Source organism: Emydura macquarii, unplaced genomic scaffold (genome assembly GCF_026122565.2).
Source record: "Emydura macquarii macquarii isolate MOO-44397 ecotype Brisbane River unplaced genomic scaffold, CSIRO-AGI_Emac_v2 contig_2636, whole genome shotgun sequence".
Lineage (NCBI taxonomy): Eukaryota > Metazoa > Chordata > Testudines > Chelidae > Emydura > Emydura macquarii.
In genome coordinates, this window is record NW_027132773.1 from 29868791 (window position 1) to 29892114 (window position 23324).

Below are 23324 nucleotides of genomic sequence, written 5' to 3' on the forward strand. Positions count from 1 at the left end.
GCCAATAGTGATCTTGGGGGATCCTGCCTCCCTCTTACTTCCTTGGCTCATGAAGTTGTACACTTACCATCACAACAGAACCAAGGAGACATTAACTGTAGACTAAGGGTATGTCTTCATTCACGGTGGTAAATTCGGCGCCGCCTGATCAATTCTTCGGGACTGAGAGGAAGTGGAGACCTGCTCAATTCATCCAGAAGTCGACTGAATAAATCCACCCTTGGAAGAAGATTAATGCTGCACTGATGGGAGGGCATTCCCTGTCTGTACAGCATAGTGGGGATGATGTGCTAATTAGAATTTAGGAAGTCGATGGGAGATATGCAAGCTACTCTACATAGCTTGCGTATCTCCCATCAACTGCTGCTGAAGATCGTGGCAAGTGTAGATCAAGCCTCAGTAGGTGCAGAATGACAGCTGAATGTGCTTTTGGTTGATTGAAAGGGCGCTGGTGTTGTTTACTCACCAGATTGGATCTCTGTGCAAAAGAAATCCCACTGCTTATCCCAAAAATGCCTGTTGTGTCCTGCATAATATTTGAAGCAAAGAGGAGAATTTGCCACAGGAGCGGAGGGCAGAGGTGAAATGGGTGTCCGCTAAGTTTGAACAGCCAGACACAAGAGCTATCAAACAAGCTTGATGAGGAGTTATATGGCTAAGGGAGGCTCTGAAAAAGCACTTTAACAGTGAGCCACAGTAATGCACTGTGGTGTACCGTGCTCAACCTTGTGCTGCGGTTTGGGGGCCTCTTAGGAATGATGTGGTGCCTGCTGCACATCTGTGCACATATACAGCCAGTGCAGCTAATAACGTTGGGGTGCTTGCTGTACATTTATGACAGCTATACTGTTTGCCACTGATCCTATGCTCCATGAGTGCACAAGACCATTACTTTCACTGTCAGCAGGCATTATACACCATGTGTTGTACACTAATGAAGAATAAATCACTTTCAACATAAAAGAGATTTATTCAGTTACAAAAACAGCACCTAACAAACAAACAATCTGAAGAACATAAATATTTTTGGAACCTTAATAAATAAACAAGGGAAAGGAACATTGTTGTCCATTGTAGTTACACATACACTAACCTGTGAGAGCCACAGCTGATGTATGTGAAGCTGTGGTTGTTCATGCTTTCCCCTGGTGTGGAGTGGTAGGGATAAGTGTGCTGGCCCTGAGGCCATGTTGAATGCTGAGCAGGGCTACATAGAGGTGATGTGCTGCAGTTCTCCACCGACTGCAGTGGCAGGGGAGCCCAGGATTGTTGAATTTGGAGGTCCACACAATTCTGCAGCATCTGTGTTTGCTGATGGAGAAGCTCCATTAAGTCCTGATGCATTTCCCTCTTCTTTTCCTGCTGGGACTCCTGGGGGTCTTTCTCCTCTCGTTCTTTCCTTCTCCAGGCTGGGCCCTTTGGGCCTTCTGTTCAAGATCTGATGCAGCACTGGCTTGCATGATCTCAAAGATCCCCCCACATCTGTTTTATTTTTTTTGCCTCCTTATTTGGGTGAGTCCACTCGTGTGGAGGGTGTACCCCACAAGGCCCCAACGGCTGCAACTACAGATAATTCAGACAGAGGTACCATTCTCAGTATGGTATGTACAGAAAGTGTAACTTAAGATGTATAAATGCCCTCTTCCCTTGCTCCCTAAAGTGTTAAACAAGACATGCTTATTGACACTTCTGTTTTGGAGTCCTTGATCAAGGCACCAACAGCCATCAGCCATGGTGAGTATGACCAATGGTGAGGGAAATGGGGAGGGAATTTCTCGGATGCATGAAACTGAGTATAGGGCACTGGGAATGAATACTGGCAACATTTTCCACAGGAAGTGGTGGTTTTAGCTGATATCTCACTCCTGAGGGTAACAAAAGGAGAGAGAGAACAGCTGCAGTTAGTGACCCAAAGTTCCCTGGGCCCATATGCTGCTAACCAATAGTACCTGCTGAAATGATCCCTGAATGACATGGGAAACTGTCCCACCGCAGAGGAAGAAATAAGGCTGTCATTTCTAGAAATCTTCGGGAGAGAATTGCACTGTACCTCCATGGAAGTTTCTTGGAGATCTTTTAAGAGGATTTAAAGGACATCCCTGTGTATATAAAGAAATTGCACTGCATCTCCCCCCACACCTATGTTTAGAGGGAATGAAAAGCAGATAAGTCTAGCTATTCTTGAATGAGTACATTAATGAAAAATCAATAGCTGTGTCCTGGTAAGTTAGGAGAGTAATAACTGTAATGGGAAATTTATTTGCACACTTACCTGAAGTTCCTTCCCCTGTTTCAGACTCACCCATGCTTGACTTCAGGGATTGGCGGACTGTGGTGGAGTCAAAACCAGGACCTGGCTTGTGGCACAGCTGGACCCCTCCCAGTCACCTGTCCCCCATACTCCTCTTCTTCCTTATCCACCTTCCCCTCCTTGCTGTTCATGGGCTCTTTGGAGATATCTACAGTGGCATGTGGGGTTGTGGCAGAGTCTCCATCAAGTATGGCATGCAGCATTTTGTAAAAGCAGCAGGTCTGCAGCTTGGCACTAGATCAATTGTTGGCCTCCCTGGCCTTCTGAGGATGCCTGCTTCAATTCCTTGTCTTTCATTCAACACTGCTGCTGGTCCTTGTCATACCCCTTCTCCTGCAACCCATGAGCAAACTGCTCATAGATGTCAATGTTTCTGTGTCAGGTTCAGAGCTGAGCCTGTGAATCCTCTTCTTCCCACAGGCCCAGAAAATCCAATAACTCCTATCTTATCAGGGGAGGAGAACATCTGGAGCATGTAGCTGGCATGATCAGCTGGGCAGTTGCACACAACAACAGAGAGCTGCTAGGTCTGCTCACTCTGCTGGACAATAGGAAAAGTCATTGCACTGGGGTTTAGAGTGGGGGGCTTCCAGTCTACATGATCCCTGGACAGTGAAGTTATCTGAGACCACAGCAGTCAGTGTTGGGCATTGCAGGACAGTGACTGGAAGACTGTTAGGGTCAAGAGAGGTAAAATCAGACTAGGTCTGAATTCAGACTGGGAGTGACTAGCCCTCTACAAAAAATAATGTTCCCTCTTTTGACATTTACACCTTCTCATCAACTGTTGTGAATGGCCTCATCCACCCTGATTGAATTTACCTCATTAACACTTGCCCTCCTCACTGTGATGTAACTCACCCATCCTTGCATGTGTATATATACCTACCAAACTGAACTTTCCACTTCATGCATCTGACGAAGTGGGTTTCTGCCCACGAAAGCTTATGCCCAAATAAATGTGTTAGTCTTTAAGGTGCCACAGGACTCTCGCTGTTTTTATAGGTACATAGTGTCTATTCTTGCGCTGCTTTCACCTATGTACACTGACTGTAGCTCAATGCTACTTGGGGAGGTGGTTTTACTGTTGACATAATGGGGCACTTATATCAGTGGGAGACAACTTTAAGTGTAGACGTGTGCCCAAGTAGGTTAATACAAGGCTGCTGACATTGGCCTAACTTTGTAGTATAGGCCAGGACCTAGTCAAATGTATTATAAGGCCTTTGTCTTGTACGGTCAGTTTGGACCTGAGCCAAAGCCCATTGAAGCCAATTGGAAAGACACTCATTGATTCATTTGGGTTTTGGATTAGGTCCTGACACCTCCATCCAACAAAGCATTTAACCAGGTACTTAACTTTAAATCCTATTGACCTCAAAGACAGGTAAACAAACATTTAAAATTAAGTATCCACTTGAGTGCTTTGTTATATTAGGTCTTTGCACTTGGACAAGTCAGAAGGGCAGCATTTTACACCCACTTTGCAGAGGTGCAAATGACTACATAAGGTGAAAGGTAATGGAGAACCAGACTCCCCAATACTTATCTTCCCTTGTGAAGATTCTAATCAAAATATTCTAATGTGGGTTCCTATAGTTAAAAACCTAAGTAATTAGCTCAATGGGAGCTTGGGGACTTTAGCACTTGTGAAAATCAGGCCCATTAATTAGGTGCTAAAATAGCAGTTTAGGTGCCTGTACATAGGTACTCATGTTTCAAAGTTTTGATCTTAATTTACGTTGATAGAAAAGTCTTAATGGGGTTATTCATGAAGAAAAAAATATGTAGGATTCTGATGAAGTTTTAGTTTGTGTACTTTACTTACCAAAGCCAACTTTGAAACTATATACAAGACAGATCTCAGCATCAGACTTAAAGTCTGCTGCTGTGTGTAAGAGATCAGTAAACAGGTTCTACTGGAAAGGAAACCTGGTACTGGAGCTTAGGCAGTGAGGAAGACACAATCCTAATAACACGTTTGTTTGCAGCCCTGGTGTAAAATCTAAGGATAAAACTGATCTCATAGCACTAGACTGCACTGCACTCAGAACTTCCCTGATTATTTAGATCAGTGGTTCTCCACCTATTTACCATTGTGGACCGCAGAGGTGACTGGTAACTGCTGATAGTGGGGCAGCACAATTTAAAGGTTCTGGTGGCATGCCAGAGCAGGTACTCAAAAGACAAAGGAGTTTTGATTCCTAGAGCTATTTTTATGTTTTACAATACTATGTAACAGCGGATGGAGACTTCTAAAAGAGAGCTACACATGAAGAAGGTCTGGATTGCACTGGTGTATTATATCAATTTGAAGAACAGAGATATTTGCAAAACAATTCTTTGATATGATCTTTTAGTTCTCTTGTGATAATATCAGCACCCAATAATTATGTCAGGAATCAGTTCTAATTTAACCCTATACAATTATTTTCCATCCTGATTTGAATCTGTGCTCTCTTCTGGGTATACAGGGAGACATTGGCTCTCTTGAGCATCATAAGTACCAGAAATCTCCGGGTGGCTATGATGTGTCTTCCGGTACCTGACTCTTCTGGTATTTATAGTACCACAGAATGATGAATATGGGGCATCATTAGCAAACCTGTAAAAACAGATTTCATGGCTGGGGGATAGTGGTTTGAAAGAATTTTTGGAAAGAAAATTAAAACAGATTTCTGAGCTCAATCTCCAGTTAGCAGAGACGTCGTTTGAGTCATGTTTCTGAGCTTACCTACAACTCCACTCTCTCTTTACAGTTCACTTTTAACTAGAGATGGACCCAAAACTAGGACACAGAACTGAAATCACTCAGAAACATGAGGAATATCAGATCTAGGTCCAGATTTCAATTTCACAGCTCAGGTTTATTTTCATGATGGGCCATTTCAGAACTCCAAATCCCAACAGTCTTGTGAAGTGGTTTGGGTTTGGATCTGAAGTTTAGGAACTTGAATTTGGATCAAAGCTTCACAACTGACCCACTTTTGCTATTGACATTACGAAGTTTAATAGTGTGACTTTCCAGTTCTTATTATTTATTGTAATTCATTCTGACAATCAAACCCCACTCCAGCAACCTCTCAAGCATATGCTCACTTATAAGCATGTGAGTACTCCCACTGAAATCAATGGAACTGGTCAAGTGATTGGACTTTAGCATTTTCAAGTACTCTGCTAGATTAGGACCTTTAGAAAAAATGAAATTAATATAATTGTCACAGTTTCAGGGGAATTGCACTTGTATTCCCCCCACGTCCCCATTGCTCCTGGCACCTGCTGACTCCCCCAGGCTTCCCATCTATATCCCCCAGACCTCCACCCATCTCCCCATTGCCCCTGGCCCTCACTGCCTCCCCTGGGCTCCCCATCTCCCATTGCCTCTCTTGGGCTCCCTACCCATTCCTCTGGCCCTCACTGACTCCCTTGGCCCCCTCCCATTCCCTCCATTGCCCCTGGCCCTGTTGCCTCCTGCAGGCTCCCCACTCATTCCCTGGACTCCATTGCCTCCACCCTCATTGCCTCGAGCTCCTTTCTGCAACGTTGCACAGGCAGGCTCCGCTGTTGAGCTATGGTAACTGCAGCTGAAGCCATCCTGGTCTCCCTTCCCTGCTCTGGGCACCACTTAGTAGGGTTCAGCAGGAATGCTTGGTGCCAGTGCCCTTCCCAGGCATGTTTCCTTCAGCTGTGCTCAACCCAACTTCCACCATGGCAGAAATCTGGGGTGGCATGTGACCCTGCATGCCCCCCCCCATGCATTGACTATGATGGGTCACATATACAGTGCTCTATGTATTATGTGGGCTGCATCCACCCAATATATATACTACCTGTATGGCCCTGAGGATGTCACATGGGCCGCAGCTGGTGGGTGATTGGGCTGCAAGTGCCCCATGAGCCGCGGGTTGAGAACCACTAGCTTAGATAAAGTATCTATGTCACTAGAAATATTTGGCCTTTCAAGAATTTCACTTTTTCCTGGAGTCCTGCTTTCAACCTATGATATCCAGTAGTAACAAATAGCAGTACCTGGTTACACTGCTTTGAAAGTCTTACTATGGATAATTTTAAAACATGCATTTGGGGCAATAATTTCCTTTGTGGGCTTGCTGTAGCCAATACATTGCACTCCATAGCTTTTTTATTGTTTTGATATTATCTGATGTAGTTTTTAATGGGATAAATCCTCAGCTGGTCTAATTTGGTACAACTCAGCTGAAGGCGATGGAGTTACACTTGTTTACACCAGTTGAGGACCTGGAACTAAATTGCAAAACTGCCGTTGATTTCAGCACAGCAGTACTGGGCCCCAGAATTTCAGAACAATGTATGTAAATCTACATACTTAGGCCTCAATCCTGGAAAGACTTACACATGTGATTAACATTAAGCACTTGCCTAGTTGTACTGAACTCAGTAGGACTGCCCATGGATTTTGTAGGACCAGGGCCTAATTATTTGCACATGTTACTATTGTAATTGCCCACATACTTTTCTGTAACTCTTCCCCCCTAGCTGTCCTCACTATTGGGTTACTTCAATATTCTCTTTATGGGGCTACTTTAGCAATTCCAATTTATGACTGCCACTTGCTCAGGTCTGTTTCTTGCCCAAAGCACAATCCACCTGTGGCTTCCAGTTCATCTCCAGGTGCAATTTAAAGTGCTATATTTTACCTACAAAACCTTAAATGGAGTGGGGGATGGTTCTATTTTACCTAAAACCATCTGTATGTTCATGTGATGCTATGGCAGGTGACGTCAGCTGACGTGCTCCAGCTGACATATATCTGGTTCAGTTGTCAAGGTGAGGGCATTTTCAGTGAGAACTTTGGAGTTCACTTCCTTCATTAGTTCACCAGAGCCTGTATTTTCCCTGATCCCACTGCAAGGCCTAACAGGGTCTAGTGGTTTTATAATGACTGCATATTCATGTAGAACATAGGTCATCTGAGGCAATGTCTTTTAAAGTCAATGTCACCACTTGTTGACATCGGGGTCAGGAGCTGGATGAGCATATTTTAGCAAATCAATACGTGGGGGAAATTGTTGTCATGGTTACAAGGATAGCTGCACTTCTGCTCCCATTGTGGTCTCTCTGAATGCTCCCACCTCTTGTCCTTATCTCTTTGGGTAGAGTATCATGACATATCCACTCAGATCAGGACCCAGCTACACTTTCCTGTGCATAACAACCACTATCACCCTGCGGGTCCAACTGGGCTTTAGACACCTGCATTCCTTTGCTTTGGGAACCTATGACCAATGATATAGGCATCAGCAGCCTTCATGGAAGAAGAACAAAGCAACAAAGAAAGAAAAGGATTTTAAAAAACAACCAGCCTAGATACATATTTAATCTCATCTAATCTTATGTTTTAGAACATGCTAAACTGGATGGTTTTTCCTTTTAAATTACAGGAACAGAACAGAACCAATCTACATTCTCCTTCCCAGCACTGGTCCTCCTGTGTCTTTAGGATTCTCAGTCTCATTCTTTTCCTCTCTCAGAGAAATTAGGTTAAGGTTCTGTGGGTGTCTGGGCCCAATTACCATATTGCTTAACAGTTTTGTTGTTTCAGGCCCCAAGTGTGAAGTCTCCTGGTACTTGAGACTATTTTTTCCATGCAGTGTTGTAACTGTGTTTTTCCCAGGATATTAGCGAGACAAGGTGGATGATGTAATATCTTTTATTGGACCAGCTTTTGAGCGTGCACAGAGCTCTTTTTCAGATCTGGGAAATATAATGTCACAGGACATGTATACACTTAAAATGCTGCATCAGTGTAGTTGCATTACTGTAGTGCTTTAATAAAGATACTCTAAGCTGATGGGAGAGAACTCTCTCATCGGTTTAGTTAATCCACCTCCCCAAGAGTCAGTTGCTATGATGGTGGGAGAGCTCTCCCACTGATATAGTGCTGTCTACACGGGGGCGGAGGTCAAGTGGGAATAACTTTTCACACCCTTGAACAATGTAATTATACCAATATAGGTCTGTAGCACAGACCAGACCATAGTTAAATACAAAGTGGAACATATTGTTTAGCATAAGTAATTAACGCATATTTCAAGTGACCATTCAAGGTGAAGTGGTCCATTAATACCTCTCCAGTCACAGGGGGAAAAGGACAAAAAAAAAAAAATTAGGGGGGGTGTTTAATGGGTTATAGGTTGTTGTAATAAGCCATTAGTCCAGTGTTTCTATTCAGTCCCTCATTTTTAGTTTCTAGCAAAATTATGAATTTAAGCTTTCAGGCTTGTCCTTTGAAGATGTTGTTCAGGTTTCCTTTGAGGATGAGGACTGAGAGGTCAGATACTGAGTGAATGTTTTTGAAAAGTGTTCACCCACAGGTGATATGGTGTTTTTGTCTCTTATTTTTCTGTGTGCATTCATTTGAAAGCATAGTGATTTCTTGTTTCACCCACATACTTGTTATTGGGGTAACTATCACTTTGGATGAGGTACATCACATGTTGTGATAGGCATATATAGGACCCATGGATCTTGAAAGGTGTGTTGTGGGGGTGTTGATAATAGTATCAGTGGAAATATATCTACAGGTTGTGTATCTGTTATTCTGGCAGAGTCAAGTGCCACTTTGAGTTGGTCTGTCCTGGTCTGGGGAGCTTGCTTCTGATGTTGAGCTTGTAGAGGTTAGGGTGGGGGATTGTTTGTAGGCCAGAAGAGGGTGTTCAGAAAAGATTTCTTTCAGGATGTGGTACCTATCAAGTATGGGTTGTAGTTGTTTGATGATACATCATATGGGTTACAGAGTGGGGTGGTAGGTGACAACTAGGAGTGTGTGGTCGGGGGGGGGGATTTCTGTATTGAAGCCGGTTCTCTTGGGTAATTGGGTTGCCTGTTCCATGATGCAGTCCACTTCCCTGTTGGTGTGTCTTTGTTCGGTGAAGGGGATTTAAAGTGTTTTAAGGTGTGTATCCTGGACTTTTTTTCCCCCCAGTCAGACAGATTAAGGATATAAAGATCCTTTTGCAATGGTTAAAATACAGCATTCAAAGGCTTAACTAACTAGCACAGAGACCTCATTTCACAGACCAGGTTATATCTAGTAGCAGTCAGGCTTCTTGTTACCACTCCCAGTCATTTCCTTTTGCTAAGATATATGAAGTATGGGCAGATCATAGATCCTCTGTCACAGTGACGTCTACCGATGATCAGGTTGCACTTCTTCTGCTCCTCAAACATTTTTTATGGCTCGCTATTAGTGCATTATAATTCCTGGGATCCCTGAATTCTAGTTATCTCTGGTAATGGCCAAGTTGGCTATTTATACAATAGTTGAGCTGGTCTGGGAAGCAGATGATGATAAGGATAATGTCTCTGACTTCAGGACTCTGATGAAGGTGCACACCAGAGCATGTTCCACCACGTGGCATCCACTGGGTTTGCTCATCTTTTGTGGATGAATGGGTGTTAATGGAGTTCCCGACTCAATTTGCAGTACATTACCTCAAAGCTCTGGATATCTAATTCATCTATGTACTTCTAACACATCCACCATTTTGATAGTTCAGCAACAGACAGATTGAGCAATACCTTTCTATTTTATTCATCACTATTGTTTTTTTATTAAATTCCATAGTGTTCTGTTACCTTCTTAGCCAGCTACACATAAAATACTTTTATTTAAAGCTTTTAGCTTGCAGTCAGAATCTTTCCCTCTGTGCTATGACAATTACCATTTCTGGGAGAATAATTACTACTGCATTCTTAGTATTATGGCTCTGGTACCCATACAAATATTTAAAGAAAAATACACCTGGCACTTTATACACCATGCAAACAATCATGTTGAAATTTTGCGGAAGACTAAATCAAATTATTTTCTGAAAAAATGTATCACATTTTATCTTTGTTATTACAGGTTCATATGGGTTTAAGTTGCATCCTTTAAATAAGTCAATAGATGATTCTCAGAAAAAGATATTGCACTAAAAATCAAAATTAAATTTTAGCATCTCCTGAGTAAATGCTGCTAACTTGCAGGAGATCACCTGTGATGTGTAATGTAATTTTATTTTCTCCTGTAAGTGAGGAAGCCAGCAAAAGCCTTGCAAGTCACAGTTACATATGGAGTCTCCTTTTCATAGGAGTCCATTAAAACAAATTTTATCCATCTGTTCAGTTAATACCCACAGAGCAACCTAATATACCATTGACTACAATATTCTGAAGGATTCCTGCAGGTGCATTTTACAGCGGTTCAGGGAGGATGGTTAAAGGAATAAAATACGTTATGTGTGATGTAGAGACAAATGAATAATGATGAGTGTGTCAGAGTTCTTGGCTAAGCAGTCCGTACTCACCAACAACTAACTCCAGTGTGCTAAAACTTTAACTTCATAATTGCTTTCCTCCAGTGTCAGGGCAGCCTCAGATGTAAGCTATGCACTAATAAAATGAAGCTATCCATTCTTTTTCAGACTTCCTTTTTAGCTGTCTTTAGTCCTTCTCTTTCTCAAAATCCTGAGAGGGCCAAAAAATCGTGAAATTCTTCTTCTTCCTCCGTTGTGTCTGATTTTAACTATTTGTGGATCCAGATTTTAAACGCACTTGGGATTTGGGTTCAGATCACTGTCAGGCTCATATACACTGGTGACAGGCATACTGTCAATACATAGATAAATCTGTAACTTTAACTTGAAGAGGCCACTTTCCAGTAGAGCAGTGTTGGCTTTTGGCTCCATTCCTCTCTTTCAGTGAAAGCAGACACTCTTTTCCCCTAAGAAATGTGCATTAATGGTATCCCAGTGGAGTTCCCATTCTGCTCTATACAGAATCTAGACCCACTGGGCCTGATTATCTACTACATTATGCAATCAATTACACCTGTGTGAAGTGGGTGAAAATCACTATTAGATCAAAATTGTTCACTCATACTAGTGATAGTGTTTTAAACCCATGTTACATTAATTTTGCACAGGTATAAATGAAACACAGAGGAGACTCAGGTCCACTCCAAACTTGACTTCTTCCTAGAGTTTGACTTTCTTGATAACTCACACAAAAAACAATGAAAATATAAATCTTGGCTTATGTTTTGTTCCCTACTTTGGCTGTTCCGAGTGTTTCCCTGCAGCAATGCATCTGTCCTAGACACCCAGTTTCTCTAGCCAAAGAGTCACTCCCCTACCCTGGATACCCAGGGTTGAATAAAGAAACCATATCTTCCACAATAACTCAGCAGAAACCAATCAGGATGTCCTTGAAAGGATGCAGCCTGCTAATTGTAGCAGGTCTACAGAACAACCCTGCCTAAAAAGTCTTTTTTACACTCTTCTTTTAGTTGCTTTTCCTCTTTCTCATTTTAAAATCTAATTAAACCTGTTGGGCCAAATTTAATGGAATTAGAACAGGAATGAGTTCGGCCATCATAAGTTCACTTACACCCAGGTAGTGACTTCCATTTGGATCACTTCTGAATTTGGCTGCATGGATTGCTCTCTCAGATGCTATGGCTAAGCCTTATCAGTTGTTTACTTTATTCTTTTTTCAAATGAAATAAAACTGGACAGGGTGTGCCCAGTTAGTCAATGAACTCAGACTATTCAAACCAACTACATTCAAAACTTGCTTGTTCACCCTCATTCATATAAATATTCCTTGCCAGTTGCTGTAGGTCCCAGTTGCTGTATCTAATGTCCCAGTTGCTGTAGCTACTCTTAGCTTGTGCTTCATCCTTTCCATCTCTCTGTGGTTTAGATTCCATGAGGCCAAAGTCAGAGCGCAGCACCTGGCCTGAGCAGCAAGGCTGGGTTTTGGACAGATGGGCAGGAGGAAGGCCTCTTCCTCGCCACAGACTGTGGAGATGCTGTCCAGTCCCTTCCTCAGATTAGCAGCTGAAGTAATATCCTATCCTGCCCAGGGGGTGGATGGGAAAATTCCCCCCATTTGCCTTACCTCTGGCTGGTGCTGCACAGACAGCCCAGGAGGTACAGGGCTTTGAACCTTTTGCACATAGTCTCCACTAACATATTCCTCCATGGCTGCAGGAAAGTGGGTTGGAATTTCCCTTTCCCGTATAAAGCAGCCCAAGATTCACTGTTACCCACTGACTGTTATCATAGCTCTCTTTTGGCCTTATATTCTGTACTGCAAGAGACCTGTGAAGTTATTGAACAACATTCTGGATAAATTTCCATGCTTTGGTTTTCAGATCTGTGTAATCACATGCTTAGCTTGAGCCTTGTCCAGCGAGCCCAATGGCACTTCATTTTTTCTCATGTGGATAAAGGTTATGGAAGTGGATTTGCTCAGAGAAGTGATAAAACCAAAGCTTTTAAAAACTAATAAAAAGTTAATGGTAATAGAATAAAAAAAATTCCAGTCTTACCAATGGGAAAAGATTAACTGGGATGGAGTTATAACTCTTTTTAACACAGCTTCCAGTGTTAAAGTGTTACCCATTCATGTTCTATTTAGAAAACTGCTAAGAGCTATTCTTATAAGGAGGGAGTGGTATTAGCTGGACAGGGAAAAGAGAAGTGTTATTGCTAAACTCAGAGTACATGTTCAAAATGAAATGTTTTAAAAATATATATTTGACAGTAGGAGATCTTTGAGTTCAAAGGCAAGAGAAAATTCAGGGGTAATGTGACCCTTTCTTTTAATTGGAGAATTTTACTTTGAAAGAAATATTTGATGGTCACTGTTATTTTCTTTTAAAGAATCACATTTTCTGCGTTAGTGTGTCATAAATTTGATCTCATGGATAAGAAGGAACGGGACATTTGAAACGAACAGATGGAAATGTATGATGAGGTCATAACATAGCAAGCCACAGAAGGTTTGCAATAGGTACTAGAAACTCCCCTTCATATAAATGCACATCAATTAGAATATTTGCAAATAAGATATATACATATGCAATAATTCTAATCAGTCTATGGTTAAAGCAAAACCTAGCCTTGTGTTTGCTCTTTTGATGGCTACAAGCAAGCCAGCTTGCAAGCTTGGCATGTTGTTTAATCTACGGGATGTTATGTGTTTGGAATGCATGTGTTGCTACATTAAAACTTTTATAGTAATAGTCTTTCCCTTAAACATTTGTGTGGGGTTTCAGCTATTCAACTCCCATTACATTTAACTGGAGCAATACATTGAAAGAAAAGGTCTGAAAATATCTGCTCAGCTTTGAAAATATCTTGCAAGTTTCTTCCCAGGGGTTCTACTATTCATCACAGGCCTAATTCAAAGCCCTTTGAAATCACTGAGAATAATTCCTTTGACTTTAAAGGGCTTTGCATCGGGCCCCACAAGTCCAATGCCCATTTGCAAATAAATAAACAAATAAATAAGTAAAAATCAGCATCAGAAAGGAGCAGAACCACCATTTCTTCTTTTGATGGAAAAAGATAAGGTACCACAGGCTACAACCAGCTTGAGCACAGCAGGAGATATCAAGAGAAAATGGAAGTCTCAACCTCTCAGCTTTTCACACACTTTACTAAAGGCTTGTGAATGGCAGCGTGGGGCCTGTGACAGAAACTTGGGCTATCGCCTATTATTATTGGGGAAATTAGTAGCTTTATGAAAGGGTTGTATGGAAATTCATGTATTTTCTATTCTTTGGATTATTATAGAGGTAGGGGTTGGGATGTATGATTTCCACCTTCCTGTGGATATGAGAGTTTGCAAGGGTTAGGGTGGAAACCATTAATGCGTAGTTCATGATTAAATATTTTGAACTGGATACAATTATAAAAAATTATAGTCAGCCTTCTCCCTACTGCCTAATTAAACTTGCACACTGTCTTGTTCTGTTAATAGCTGGGTTTGATGGGTTGCACTAACACCCATAATGGGTGAGAGACATGGGGGCATGAAAGGTGCTGCTGGTGGGAGTGACCTGAGGAGCATTGATAATCTGTGGCTGTGAGATAACCACAGGGTCAAGAGAAAAGCTTAAAGTGGATTTGTTCTACCAGCGCTTGTCTTGTAAACAAAGTTGAGTTTGTTGGTGGGGAAAACGAGGGAGGTGGGGTCCAATAGTTCTGGTTAAATAGAAGGTTCTTATTGAGTTTCTCAGCTGTGATCATTTAGTGACCCCTTTTAGTAGCCAACAAGGTTGAAGTTTGCTCTATGTATTAAGGATTTTTTGCAAAATTCCACTTTTTTACTGAGTTTTTATTAAGCATTCCACTGAGTTCAGCAAAATGGGCAGTTCGATGTGTATGGTGTGGGGGGGATGAAATTTTTATTATTTTAAGTGAATGTTAATTAGTGTAGATTTTCTATGGGAATCTTCTGTTTATCTGGATTTATTTTTTGTCTTTTTATATATTAAGCATTGTAAAAGCAGTACTTCTACCGGTGAGATACAGTCCTTATTAAAGTGAACTAAGTAAATATCAACCAGGTATACAAAAATAAGATGTTCTGGTTCTTTAACTGTATTCATCTTTTTTTTTGTGAGAAAGTCCTTGATTATCTTGATAGTAACCTGGTGTAGCCAAAAGATTACTATGGGTACCGCTTTTCCTACAGGCCACTCACCAACCACGTGATAGGCAATTGTCAATTAATGGTCATCCTGCAGTGGTTCCAAGCTCGAGCACAAAGGGTTGTCATTGTTCATAAATAGAACAGCATTGGTCCCTTCATCAACGCCCATGAGATGAAGATTATTTTGCCTTCCGTGGATGACCAGCTCATCAGTTCTGTGCTTGAGAGAAGCAATTTCCTTTAACATGGTCTGGCATTTGATGGGTCAGAAATGTTATGTCATCCACTCTAAAAACTGTAATCAGATTCTTTCCTGCACTCCCTTTTTTCACTGGTGCTGTTTATTAGGGTATACACTGCAATAAAATTTGGAGGGACCTTTGGGGTGAACATCTTGACCACTTTGTTTGAAATAATTTATGCCCAGTCAGGAAGAGAATAAGGCAATAAGAATGCCTGAGACAGCAGGAATCTTTCACCTTGTAACTGGATCTGGAGAGATGTTCTTAGAGGAGCATGATTTATGGTCCATTTTCTACGATTGTTGAGCAAAAGAGGGAGAAATATACCAAATAAAGCTTCCAGAAACTTTAAGTAATAGCTTTGTTATTTAACCCCAATCCTTTTAAATATTTTAGCTGTAATTTTCTGCAGCTAGTGGAGTGAATCAGCTCTCACTTAGCATTGAATGTTCCACTCCCATCTCAAGCCAGTTTAATGGGAAGCAGTGATAATACTTTTCTCTGAAAACAAATAGCTAGAAAAGTTAATTTAGATGATTTTAATTAAGGTGTTGAACTTGGCTCATTTTAATAAATTAATAAAATGCAGTCAGTTCTATATTTTGGAATTAAATGTGTTTCTTCAAGCTTTGTAACAGAACAACAAAACAAAAGTCTACTAGCTGGTAGGGTCTTTCTTTCTTCTAAAAATCTGTGTGAACATTCTTTAATTGCTACAGCTAAGCTCTTAAAAATGTTAATCACTTGGTATCCAACTTTCAAAGCAGGTAAATATCTTTTCATACTGCCAAGGCCTATCTGAATAAAATGGAGATTTATTAGAACATTTTATAATAATACTTTGAACATACACAGTACTTTCTATTTGAGATTTCAAAGTGCTTTACAAACAATTAAGCTTCCTGGCACCTCTGTGGCATTTTACAGGTGTGTAAATGTGACAAGAAAGATTTTAGGTAAAATTTTCAAGAGTGTAAGGCTTTGATCCTATAAATATTTACAAATGTGCTTAGCTTTAATACAGTGAGTGACTCCATTGATTTTCAGTGGGACTACTTGTGGTAGTAATGTTAAGCACGAGTGGTTGCAAGATCAGGAACTAAATGAAGCACTTGAACTCTTTTGAAAATTATAACCAAAGGGCTAGATTTTGAAAACATATTTAGGTGCCTAAAGATGCAGAAAGGCAGTTAGTAGAATTTTCAAAAGCATCTAGGCACCTAAATCCCAGATGCTGGGACTGGACAACAGGGAATGGATCACTTGATAATTACCCTGTTCTGTTCATTCCCTTTGAAGCATCTGGCATTGGCCACAGTCAGAAGACAGGGTACTGGGCTAGATGGACCATTGGTCTGACCCAATATGGCCATTCTTACGTTCTTGAAATAGGAGTTAGATGCTTTTGAAGATCTCACAAGGTGCCTATATCATCTTTAGGCACCTAAATATCTTTGAAATCTGACCCTTATTGAGATTTTCAAAGTGCCTAAGCAGGTACAATGGAAGTTAGTCACCTAACTAGCTTAAGTGCTTTTGAAAATCCCACTTGGTACCTATCTTTAGATTTAGGCACCTGAAAATCTGGCCCTAATTGATCATGGACACATAGCAGTAGACAAGTAATAAAGTGTAGAAGAGAAACCCTGGAGCCATGATTTCCAAATCCTGCTCTAGCCGCTAGGCCACACTATTTTTCTTTCCCTTTTTTCTACTAAACAAAGTTGCAACAAAATTAAGGAAACTGTTAAGCCTAAGAAGTAGTTTTCCTTCTGGACTTAAAAAAAATGCATAAGTGTTGGCATCCTGTGGTGTGCGAATGAAGAACTAGATTAGAAACAGATTTTCCTTAAGTGGTGTAAACCCCAATGGAAACAACAGACCTAGGGTGGATAACTCTCCACAGTAATTGGAGACACCTCACTCACAAAAAATGTAATTTACATGAGGAAAAGGTAATTAGAACCTGAGAAAATAACAAAAGAAAACCAAAAACCTATTTGTTTTGGCTCAAGTTATAGAAAAACAAGAAGAATATCTGTGATGAATTATAGCCCAGTACTCTCTTAACATAATTCTAATTAATAAAAACAAGAGCTATCCTAGAGGAAACGTCTTTTAATTACTGAAAATAATGATCCTACCTGGTGCAGAATAAACCTTTTGTCTGTAAAAGTCTAACACACTGTGCAAATTTGCATATTTCTTTTTGTGGTTTCTCCCCACCCCTAATTCCACCGCTTCTACAACCTTTCTTTCAGCCTAAAAATCACAATAGAAAGAAGATAGAGAAAAATTCTGTAGAGATATAAGACAGGAGATGAGATAAGACAATAAATCAGAGATGTCCAAAAACCCACTACTCAACTTTATTTTATTCAGTATAGGTTTTTATACCACCTTTGTCAATATAGTATCTCAGTACCATCCAGTAGAGTATCAAGTGACACAACAAACATTTGTCACGCATGATTCTTTCTGTCTCTCACCATCTCTCCAGGTATATTGCACTGCTGTAATCCAGCCAGGAGATGACCAAAGTATGAATAGCCAAGGACAGGGCATTCTCCACCAGAAAGGGGTGGAGTCTCATAGACAAGAGATCCATCCCGTCAGCCATTTCCAGCCTCTGGCAAACAGCAATCCCGGCCTAACCTTTCTAATAGCTATTGATGGACCTATCATCCAGGAACCTCTCTAGCTCTTTTTTGAACCCCGTTATAGTTTTGGACTTTACAAAGAGTTCCACACATTGACTGTGCATTATATGAAGAAATACTTCCTTTTGTTAGTTTTAAACCTGCTGCCTATTAATTTCATTTGGTGACCCTAGTTTTTGTGTTATGAGAAGGAGTAAATAACACTTCCTTATTTACTTTCTGTACACCAGTCATGATTTTATAGCCCTCAGTCATATTTCCCCCTTAGTTGTCTCTTCTCCAAGCTGAAAAGTCCCAGTGTTTTTAATCTCTCCTCATATAGAAGCTTTTCCATACCCTTAATCATTTTTGTTGCCTTTTTTTGTACCTTTTCCAATTCCAATATATCTTTTTTTTGAGATGGGGTGACCAGATCTCCACACAGTATTAAAGATGTGGGTGTACCATGTATTTATAAAGAGGAAATACGATATTTTCTGTCTTATTATGTATCCCTTTCCTTATGATTCTCAACGTTCTGTTAGTTTTTTTGACTGCTGCTGCACATTGAGTAGATGTTTTCAGAGAACTATCTGCAGTGACTCCAAAATCTTTCTTGAGTGGTTACGGCCAATTTAGACCCCATCATTTTATATGTGTAGTTGGGAGTATATTTTCTAATGTGCATTACTTTGCATTTATGAACACTGAATTTAATCTGCCATTTTGTTGCCCAGTCACCCAGTTTTGTAAGATCTCTTTGTAACTCTTTGAGGTCTGCTTTGGACTTAGCTCTATTGAGTAGTTTTGAATCATCTGCAAATTTGCCACCTCACTTTTTACCCCTTTTTCCAGATTATTTATGAATATGTTGACCAGTACAGACCCCGAGGGGACAACACAATTTACCTCCCTCCATTCTGAAAATTGACCATTTATTCCTACCCTTTGTTTCCTACCTTTTAACTAGATACTGATCCAGAAATGGATCTACCCATTTATCTCACGACAGCTGACTTTGCTTAAGAGCCTTTGTTGAGGGACCTTATCAAAGGCTTTCTGAAAATCCAAGTACACTATATCCATTGCTTCACCTTCGTCCACATGCTTGTTGATCCCCTCAAAGAATTATAGTAGCTCGCTGAAGCATGATTTCCCTTTACAAAAGGGAACAAAACCATGTTGTGTCTTCCCCAACAAATTGTATTAATCTTTGTGTCTGATAATTCTGTTTTTTACTGTACTTTCAACCAATTTGACTGATACTAAATTTAGGTTTACAAGCCTATAATTGGATCGCCTATGGAGCCTTTTTAAAAAATTGGTGTCACATTAGCTATCCTCCAGCCAGCTAGTATAGAAGATGATTTAAATGATAGGTTACATATCATAGTTAGTAGCTCTGAAATTTCACATTTGAGTTCCTTCAGAACTCTTGGGTGAATACCATCTGGTCCTGGTGACTTATTACTGTTTAATTTATCAATTTGTTCCAAAACCTCCATTAATGACACCTTAGTCTGGAAAAAGTTCCTCAGATTTGTCACTTAAAAAGAATGGCTCAGGTTTGGGAATCTCCCTCACAATCTCCCTCCATGAAAATCAATGCAAAGAATTCATTTAGTTTCTCTGCAATAGCCTTATCTTCCTTGAGTGCTCCTTTAGCATATTGATCATCCAGTGGCCCCACTAGCTGTCTAGCAGGCTTTCTGCTTCTGATTGTATTCGGGGAACATTTTTGTAAATAAAAACAAAAATATGTGAATAAATGTTTGTAAATAATTCATGAACCAAGTTGGTGAATGCCAGCATGAAGTCATGGGCTCTGTCTCTAAGAAACACAGCACAGAGGGAGGAAGGGTTAAGGTGGCTTTAAACCACTTTTGTGCCATCTGTGCATCCCAAGTCTCATCACTGTCTGTAGAAGACCCCCAGGTAACATTGACAGCCCTTGAACCTCTGCAGCTGTGTGCGTGGGAGCCCTGTTACAAACACGCTCCTCCACTTCAGCTCCACCCACAGCACAGCACAGCCCCTACACAAGGGCTAATGAGGAGATCCTTTGGAGACACAGCCTTATGCCCCTTTTGAGCCTGCTGTTCCTTTACATTGCTCTGGCCCTTTCATGTGGGTCCCTAAATGCTGCTCCAGATCTTTTATGTGTCATAAAGGGACCAGAGTGGAGGTGAAGCTGGAATTGTTAGCATGTGACTCACTGGCCATCATGCACCCTTGTGACTGAACATGCCATAGCACTTTAGCACTCCTTGCGTACAGCCACTCCAGCCCTGTGGTGATCTGCTTCTTCCTGAGACACGGCCCTCTCGCTGGGTCAGATATAGCTCTACCCTTTTTGGGGAAAAGTAATAGCCCAATAAATAGTAGTCCATCAACTTCATGTTGGGCCTTCAGTCTGACTGTAGACTCATTAGCCCTTACCTCTGGTATCAGGGGTTTTCAATAGTCTTTACTCCTTGGCAGAGAGTTTTCTTCCTCAGTGGGCTGCTAGGGGCCAGGACCTTCTTCTCCACTGGCTTCTGCTCCAGGGACCCTTTAATAAGCAGTCAAGGCCTGAGTACATAGATCGTCTTCTGCCTTCCTGGTCTACTTCCTACCATTTCCTGTCTTGTGCCTTCAGCACAGTCTCTTCCCAGGCTCACTGTGTAGCAGCATCATTGTCTCAAAGTCTCTTCCACAGGGTCACTGCAGAGCTTCTTGATATTTTCTGCCACCTGTTATGTTGAATTCCTTTTAATTGCCTGTATTCAGAGAGAGAAATCATAACAGGATCCCAGAGAGGTGCAACACGGGGAACATCTTTATTGAACTGACACTAAAACCAGCCAGGACTAGCTGAGCTATCCCCTAATAGTCTAACTCTATTGCTATGGCAACAGGCTAAGCTACATTGCTACAGCAACCTAGGCAATTGGGCAAGACACAAAACACACAACACCACCCGCCTGGTTCTGCTGATGGAGATTTTTCCCTGGGCCCCTTGCAGGGCAGTCCCTGACTCAATGGGAGTCTTCCTGCTCCTTCAGTCCCCTCTGCCAACATGGAGAATCCCAGGTAAACTCACTTACTCCTACTTTCATTTCCAGCTCCTCAGGCTCCCTGTTGTAGGCCTATCTTCCTTCAGAGAGGCTCTATCTGCCAGCAGTCCAGCTCAGCTCCTTGGCTCCAGTACATACCAGTGATCAGCTCTCCTTCCTGATCATCCCCTACCTGAGCATGGTTCAGCCCATTTTACTTCTTTCTCCATGTTTAACACCTACTGCAGGTGTTACAGGGTGAAGCTGCTTGATCCCACAGGCTCGTATTAAACCTGTCTCTCATTAACCCTGTGTGGGATTGGTACATCACATCACATTCATCCATGTTATTTTTACTCCAAAAAATGTGCATTGGTGGGTGTTTGCATGTGAGTAGTCCCATTGGAGATCGGTATACACAAAGTTAAACATGTATGTAAGTGATGGCAGAATTGGAGCCTATACCACATTTATGATGTATCAGTGAGAGTGGGAGGATCTCAGACATCTTCCCTGCAAAAATCCTCTTTTCTTTTGAATGTCTGCTGTCCTCCAGCATTACCTTCAGCATGAGGACAAGATGCACTATTTATTTCTTATACAGACCAAATGTTAACTGGAATCAAATCAATGAACATGTTTCCACTTATGTGTGGATGCTGATAAAAATTGCCTCCCAAGAGCAGGAAGGAAGGAATATCACAGCAGCAGACAATCAGTATTTTTAGAATTCAGGGGATAACTGCAGGTATAAATGTTTAGCAGGGAATTGGACATCCACTCATCATTGAGCTTTTTGGTAGCATGTCTCAGTTCATTAGTGGAAGTTTTTACTTGTGCAACATTATACTCTAAAGCCCTGCTTTCTGGAGACAGAAATAAGAAAACCACAGCAATACCCAAGGCAAGTTGGAAAGGGCTGGAAATAACATACACTGCCCTGAGTTGTTTAGCACCTCTGAGTTTGAAGCAGAAGTTAGCTAATGCTTGACTCTTTTCTGAAAACTAATCACTTGCTTAAAAAAAAAAAAAAAAAACTGACTGAGCTGGTTAACATATTTTACTGCAGGAAATTAATACAGTATCAATCTGTTCCCAATTGGAGTATAAATAAAGCTAAGTGCAAATACAGAGCTTTAATATAGGTGATGGCTATATAGAAAAATTGTGATGAAATCTGACATTCGCTGAGGAAACACACTACATCATACATGAAAGGTTTGGCCAACTGATTCAGGGCTAGATTGTGCTTTTTAGGCAAATCTTTTAGAGACCTACAAAATGTTACTGACATCAGGGGATTTCCAGGAGATATGCTGCTTGGGACTACACATCTTAGTGTGATGCAGTTTGTTCCTACGTCTGCAGTCTGCCACCTCCTATTCTGCTCATTTTTGGGGTGGAGTCATAGCCTTGCTTTCTCCATGTCCCCTTCATGATGTGATGTACTTTAAGAGGAATAGGGATGGATTAGCCCTGAAGTACACAGGAAAAAGTCTTCCTGTTCCTTTTTGCTGACTGTGGAGGGGTTGGTGAACACTTCATGTGTCCTCCCCTCACACTGTACACTTGGCAAAGTACTAAGCAGATTCTAGATTTCAAATATTTAGTCATTTAGAGCCATATTTTCAGAGTTTTACATAATTTGTAAAGTCACTCTACACAATCATGGTAGCTGCATGCACAAAAGACCAGTTACACATCTAATGTCCATTCGTGCACTGAGTGACTGTATTATGGTAAGTGCTTCTAAAAATTATGTACATGTGCTGATCTGAATATTTTGATGTGACCAGACAAATCCAGAGGCCAGTCCAGCAGTCTTTACTTGTACAAAACTCCCATCAAAAATTAATAGGAGTTTAGTTTGAATAAAGACTGTAGGATTGTACCTCAAGCAAACATTTTCAGAGTAAAGTGTTATCCACAACAGCTTTACAAATTCAGTGGTTATTTCAGTTTATATACTGTTTAGTCTTATTCTCAAGGTCAGAGTAAATATTGAGTTTAATACTGGACATTGAATTTGAATCATTCCTCTAAAAAGAAACTAAATTGCTAAAAGTTGGTAAGGCATTGATGGCTGTATTTTCAAATTACAAACATTTGCTTTCAGAAATACTCTTCATAGTGAGCAGAGATATTTTACTATAGGATTCAGATGTGTAACTTGACCAAAAAGGAATGGAATTGAAATAGAACCCAAAAGATTTGCTCTATTTCACTCACTGTATACTGAACAGGAACATTGGCAAGATTGACTTTTGCTGTTGCTTAGCTCAGCAGGGTGATCCCAGTTTACCATCTTCTAGAAAGTCCTTTTTAAAGTTGATTATCTTAAGCCCTCAGGGGATTATTTTTTGCTTGAGCAGTGTATTGCAGGCAGCATATTTTTACTGTCTACAAAGAAACAAGACTGGGAGTAAACTCAGGATTTCTGAGTTGAGGTGGAAGAAGTAGAGCTGATTAGAGACGTGATTCGTTTGCTTTTTGCTGGTGATAGCACAAGCAGTGTATTTATAGAACTTCCTGTTGATAGCCAGACTTGCACCGTACTCTTTCTTGTGGAAAGCAACATGTTCTGAAGCCATCACTAGCAAAGTAGAAGTATGATAAGCAAATTCACATA